The sequence below is a fragment of the Momordica charantia genome, assembly GCF_013281855.1.
Source record: "Momordica charantia cultivar OHB3-1 chromosome 5 unlocalized genomic scaffold, Mcharantia_2.0 BLBB01000005.1, whole genome shotgun sequence".
NCBI lineage: Eukaryota > Viridiplantae > Streptophyta > Magnoliopsida > Cucurbitales > Cucurbitaceae > Momordica > Momordica charantia.
The window spans coordinates 8064699-8071970 of record NW_028275163.1 but is presented as its reverse complement, the minus strand read 5'-3'; positions in this window follow the sequence as shown (position 1 = coordinate 8071970).

Genomic DNA, 7272 nt, shown 5'->3' with positions numbered 1-7272 from the left:
TATTATTTTGGTCTCTATATTTTTTACTTTAATTCATTTTAATCTATGTATGTATTTTTAAAAGGTTCATTTTGGTTCTTATCCTCTATGTTTATTTTACTAATTGTACTTTCATAATGGAAGTCATTTAATACAAATTTATTGCTACACTTCAAGAAACTTTAGAGAAAGAAGTATCATGTTAAAATTATGATCGAAAAAACGAGATAAAAATGAAAATGAATTATCAAAATGGTAACTTCTCAAAAATACAGCAACCAAAGCAGACATTTTAAAACTACAGTAACTAAACTGATCCAAATCTAAAATAAAAGAATCAAAATAGACATTATAGAAATGTAAAAAAAAAAAACCAAATTCAAGATGCATGACCAAAATAGTAATATTTTGTTTAGTACAAGTGGGGCGGGGATCCAACTCATTGGAGATATATGTGAATTACATACCAAAATAGTATTTAAATCTAAATATAACAATAATCAAAATTGTCAAAGGAGTGTGGAAAATAAAAAATATGAAATTCTAAAAACCAAAAATAGGAATTTTGTGGTCAAACTCTTATATTTGGTAGTTGCAAAGTGCAAACCCATCCAATTCTCTAGTCAAACCTCTTGTTTTGCTTTTACACAGTTCATTTAAAGCTTGTTTTTCTTTTTCAAAAAAGAAAAATTAAAAGAAAAAAACAACAAACAAAAACAAGAGTCAGTCAATTCAAACTTTCAAATCTTAGACTCAAAAAACATGACACCATTTAATTAAAATCAAACAACTTTCCAATCTAAACCTCAAAAAAGGTTGCCTATTTTATATGTCATTGGTTTTGAATATTCAAACTAAATATTTATAATGAAAGAAAAGAAGAAGTCAAATACATAAATATGAAAATCTTTAAATTTTAAGGTTGGTTTTAAGAAAAGAATAAATAAATAAAGGTTATATATTTTTATTTCATAAAATCAAATAATCTCTTCCTTACATATGACTTAACACAGTAATCTACTTGGTCCAAAATGATTTCTTATTCTAAAAAATGGACCAATTAACATATTGTTATACTAAATTGGCACCGACGTAAATACAAATACTTTTTAAAATTTACGTATCATTTTTCTAAAATTGACGATAAAATTTAAAATAGCACAAATATTACGCGCCAAATTACATAATTACCCTTACTATTTTAGCAATGGTATAGTTGGCAAAGGGGGTGTCAATTTCTTTTTGAATATTTGGTTGCCATTTTTCACGTTTTGCTCGGTCGGTTCAAAGAACAAGAGCTATCACCCAAAGACAATTCAAAATTGTCAAATTTAGACTTTTTTTTATTAATTTAAAAAAAAAACCCTAAAAGTTATAAAATTTTAAATATAAGGTCTTTATGAATAATATTATTATTTTTTTCTAATATGATTAAATAACTATCAAAATATCAATATCATTATACTCGTTATATTTGTTTAAGAGTATATTTATGAGTGATTTTGACAGGACTATTACCACTTTTATTCATGTCAAAATCACTTCTATTTTGAAATAGAGTATCGGGCAAGGATTCAATATTTTTGGGTATTTTTGTCTTCCACCCTCTGAAATTTATCTCTCTAAGATTTTTGTCCGTCTCTAAAAACTTTTTTTTTTTCATATTTTCTCTTTAAACTTAAATTTAATAATTCAAAATCATTTTTAATTATATAAAAATCACTTGAAAACATGTCTAATCAAATGTTTAATAATTATATAAAATTAACTTTCACAAAATCAATTATCGTTAAATATTTTTGCTAAAATCACTCATTCTAAAATTATTCCCAAACAAGCCCCAAATACCACATGTGGGGTGAAGATTAGAACCCACAACATTTTTATTAGAGATAGGTGTCTAACCAGTTGAGGTATGGTCCAGTTGGCAACATCCGTTCATGTTATTGTAGAACAATTATGAATGGATATACTTGTGAAAGAAAAACCAAATGATAGGGAGAAAATAAAATTACTTAAATTTATAGTATATATTACTATTGTTATTATTATTTATTTTGAGGTCAAATTCATAGTATAAACTTGAATATTAAACCAGAGAGAAAAAAGTTTTGAATGGGAAAGCTATCAAATATGTTCCACATGAGACTAAAGAGGCATCCCATAGATTCAAAGAATTGAACGAGTTCAATGAGTCACACTTCTGAATATAAAGTCGTTATTTTTTTTAATAATGGAATATAAAGTCTATAAAACAATAATTAAAATAACTTAACAAATTAACATAGTTTTAAAGAACAATATTTATACCATTACAAATTTTAAGGTTTTAGATGTGATGTTCACGGAAATATCGAGGTTTTTTAATTTTATGGAAATAACAGTATTGATAGATATTTTTTAATAAACCATAAAAATCAAGAAATTCATTAAAAAAAAATAATGGTGAAATATTCTATAAAATGATTAAAAGCTTAAACTTTTAGGTTCATCTGTGATTTAGTCATATTTCGATGATATGAAAGCAGATGTCTTGTATTCAAATTCATGTATTGTCATTTTTACATTTAATATTATATCTATATATGATTAAATTTACTCATGCCCAATAATATATACATTATTGAATATACTACATAGCGAAAATTATAAAGAAGACGGTGGTTTGTAACATAAACATTTTACCTTTTTTAAATAAGGTCAAACATCTTATTATCAATATTAGTATCATGTTTTTTTCCTTAAACAACTATTTGTCGGTGTTAATGATACTTTATTGATTTTTTAAAAAAAAATATTTCGTTGATTGCTTTATGGGACAATAGAAACGTCTATACATCTCTTATGTCGAGGTAAAATCTATTGACACATGAGAATATCTATGAAAATATCAAGATGAGGCATTTTCAGCTTTTAGAGTCTCTTGAGGGCCCTGCCAACGTCTATTGACTCGCTAGCGTTACTACGAGCCGCCACATCTCAATTCAGGAATTTTAACCTGGTTCATTTTCAAAACTTGTACGGTCCACGTTATCAAACGAACCCAACTCAACCTATGTACAAGTACCGTACAAGCATCATTCACATACATCAATGAAAATTTAGTAACTAACTACACCACAAGATTCTATTGTTGACCATATAATATGCATATAAGTACCACGAAATTGATGGCCATGGAGTCAAACCCCTTGAACCCAGTACCAATTCAAACTCCCTCTTCAACACGTAACCATTAACCCCACTTCCCCTTCCACCTATAAATTCTCTGCACTTCTTCAATCTCTCTCAGACATTTCATCAAACACCTTCTCTTCATTCATTCACCTACAAATTCCTGTCTCAAGACATATCGTCGAACACCTTACCTTCATTCCAGATCCGACCGCGACAGACAGGCTTCGGTCCTCCAATATGAATTTCGGGAAATTGGGTGTGGTTCTGATGATCCTCGTCGTGTCGGTGGCGCTGCTGAGCAACAGCGCCGCCGTGGACGCCGCCAGAGTGGTGGCCGGAGACTTCGCGAGCGCCAATCACTTGGAGATGTACCCATCGGTGTACGAGAAGGTGAAGCATACGGCGTCGTGTTGGCTCGGGCGATTGTCGTCTGGTCCAAGCCCCAAAGGTCCCGGCCACTGATGACCGATTCCTCCACCGCCAGCGATACCATGCCTTCGCTAATGGAAGAAACTCATTTTTCTCTCTGTTTTTTTTTTCCTCATCTTCTTTAATTCTTTCATGTATTTGTTTTTTTAATTATGGATCTAATTCATTTGTGATGTAGTGGTATAAAGAAAAAAGAAACTGAAATATCATACATAATAAATGTGAAATAGATTTTATTATTTGCTATGTGCTTATTTCTTATTTATTTGAAGTTTAAATTTTATTTTGAGTTTAATACTCGTGGGGTGAATATTCGAACTTCCAAATGACCCTTGATATCGTGTACTGGAAGTCTTCTTTTTAGGAGCTATCTTTCTCGCATGAAGACAACCGGAAGGCAGATCGATTGGCTAAAGAAGCTACTATTTTCTTAAGTGACTTATTTATGAAATTAAAGGAACTCAAAATTCAGAGATTCAATGGTAGCGGCTTTTGTTTTTTAATGAATTGTTTTTTTATCTAGAGTTATTCGAGGATATATGTTTTTAATTAGTTGGGTTATGTTCAGATTAGTTGCTAGTTAAATAATTGAATTAGTCAATGATTCAATATGTTAATAACTTCTTTTAAAAAACATCTATTACCATTTCAAAGATAAATGTTGGACACTCCCCCTTCATAGATCATAGCTCAAATATAAATATTAATAATTTTATTGTTGGCTAAATATTATAGAAATATGCAACTCTGACTAAATGATTATAATATAATAAAATATAGAATATATTCAAATTACTATTTACTTAAACTATTAATACAAATACATTTTTTCTTTCTGATTTTTTTTCAATTCAACTAAATATAGATGTGGAGTTCAAATCTTCAACTTTAAGAAACTATGTCGGGGTTAATTTTGAAATATAATTTCATTTCTGTGTTTCTAATTTCAATTCGAAACCTATCAATTTGTAGCTCTAATTCATGGAAAGGCACTCATTTTTCCTAAAAAGATATACTCTATTATATTTATTAGAAAAAAAAAAACAAAAAGACATCATTCTTAAAAAAAAAAACGAAAAGAGATGACTTATTACTATATAATTTAATAACAATTAGCAAAATACACCTTCTTATTGCATGAATAATACTATTTAACTCGAAGGATATGTTTTCTGTAAAAAAAAAAAAGGTTAGAGTGGATTTGTCGGTGATTTGAAAACAAAAATATGAAAACAAAAAATTAAATGAAAACAAAGTTGTTATTAGTGCTTTTATATCTGGTAGCAAAATTGGAAATTTAATCTTAATTTTAAAAAATTGTTCAAAATATTTAGTAGTGTATTTGTAAACTAGGCTGGCGATTACACACTGAATATTTAGTTAAATTTAAAATAAATATTAATTAATTTATTAACATATATGTTAAAAATTTTGTAGGATTATTTTTTTTACAATATTACATATTTTATCATGGTTAGTTTTAACCTAAATTGAATGAGTTTATAACATGATATAATATATTTATCAAAGTTTTTATATTTCTTAATGTAATTATTAATTTTCAAGTTTCAAATTTCAAAAATATAAAATGTTGTTTTTAGAATATCCACTGTTTGATCATAAAATTCAAAAACAGTTCGGAGAAATAAATCCACCAACTAGATTGCATACAAAACATTCCACGAGTGTTAGAGAAAAAAAAAAAGAAAGAGAAGAAAGTGACAGTACATACTAGTCATTATGACATCTTTTTTTTTTACTTCTTTCCTTTTACTTTTAGAATTACTTGAGGCGAGAAATTTTAGCAAAAAATAAGGTCGGATATGCATGATAGAGTTTCCTACAAGGCTCCACTCCAAATAGGATGAAGAATCCCCGTTTAGAATATGGTCGAGATACAAATTAAAAAAAATTCTAATTAAATATGTTACTTGATTAAGTTTTGAAAGTTGAAGCTAAACTTCATGGGGAATTCATCCACTTTTTTTTTTTTTTAATATTAAGTGGAATTTGAACATTGCACGTCTCACTTAAAATGCTAAAATATTCTTTTTTTAGTTAATATGTAACTATGGCAAGATATTGACAAAAATGTAAAGAATAAAAAGTTTAAGAGATTAAGGATGAAAACGAAAAGTCACGCAATTAGAAGAAATCTATAACTTTACCCTAATTTTAAAAATAGAATCAAAGTTCTTTTAAAACTTCAATGAGAAAGTTATATACTATAATATATTAATGAAGAAAATTCACTCAATGACGGTATACTATAAGTAAAATCTAGTTGATGATGACTTAAAGTTGCATTAAAATGTACCACTACTAGAAATAAATTTTATAGAGACGCAAAATATCTTCGATAAAAGCATTAAAACGTCAAGAAAGTTTCGACGTTGCTTCTTAGTCACCAAGCGCAAAGAAGGATCGAATCCCTTTTAGATGTGGTGGACTTCGAAGAATCTTTAAAGAACTTGGACAGAGCTTATTTTGGCAACATATGGAAGGAGAAAGACGGAGTGTGGCGCCCGAGTAGAGAGGAGAGGTATATGAATGAACCGATACCACATCTGATGAGAGAGATTCTGAGATCATGGAAGAATAATCAAGAAAAACTTAAAAGAATTGATAATCATTACCTATACTAACAAGGTGCACCTAATTCCCTCGTGTTGGTCTCTAGAAATAGTCTACGGTCTTCTAAGTAGTTCAGAACTAGACGGTGGTGCGACTAGATCGTAGGCGATGTAGGGGAATGCCGGGACGATTACGGTCAAATCCGGATTCCGAATCCTGATATGAATCCTGGACTTGGGACGTTACACGGAGTCTATCTCATAGATGAATATATTGCCTATTTATATAGACTTGGCCAAAACTCGAGTCATTTGACTCAAAATTAATTATAAAAATGACGATTTAATATAGGAAAATTAATTAGTTGGCTCAATTTCATGGGCGTTGGGTTCGGTCATATTCCATTGGACTTCCAAAACCCAATGAACCATTTCCTATCCAATTGGAGTACTTCTCAAAGTTCCAATTGACCCATTCTCTCTCTCTCTCTTTATATTCCTTTGTTGCAATAATTTTTTTTATTAACTTATATAAATAAAAATGATAGGCTAAAGATTTCAACCTTCAAATTCTAGAAAATGTATCTATGTTTTAATCATTGTAGTTTTTTAGAAGTCAAAAGCTCATCATTTTTATTGAAACTATACTCAAGTTTTTGAGAAGTCAAAAGCTCATCATTATTTTTATCATTCCACGATTTAACCACACAATTCTACGTGCTATATGTATGAGAAATTTCATTCATATGTATACGTGCAACCGCTACATTTTCGGCATGACTCTAATATCTCACTTGTTAAAATAAAAAAGTTTCTTTATTATTTCCACTATATATTATTTCTAACTTAAGATCTAAGCTTGTATAGTTTAGGCCATTGACGTTTTAATCGAGATTTTCTTCGCTCTTAATTTATACTATATTCTCTACTTTTTCTTTTTTTTAATATACATTTATAGTCTATACTTAACTGGTCTTTGCTTATACATCGAGTACTAAATTTTTATCCACATGTCGATGTTTTCATTGAAATTTTTATATGTCTACATTTCCATAGCATCATAAAACAAACAATAAAATATTAACAATATTAACAAAATAGGAACAATATTTAA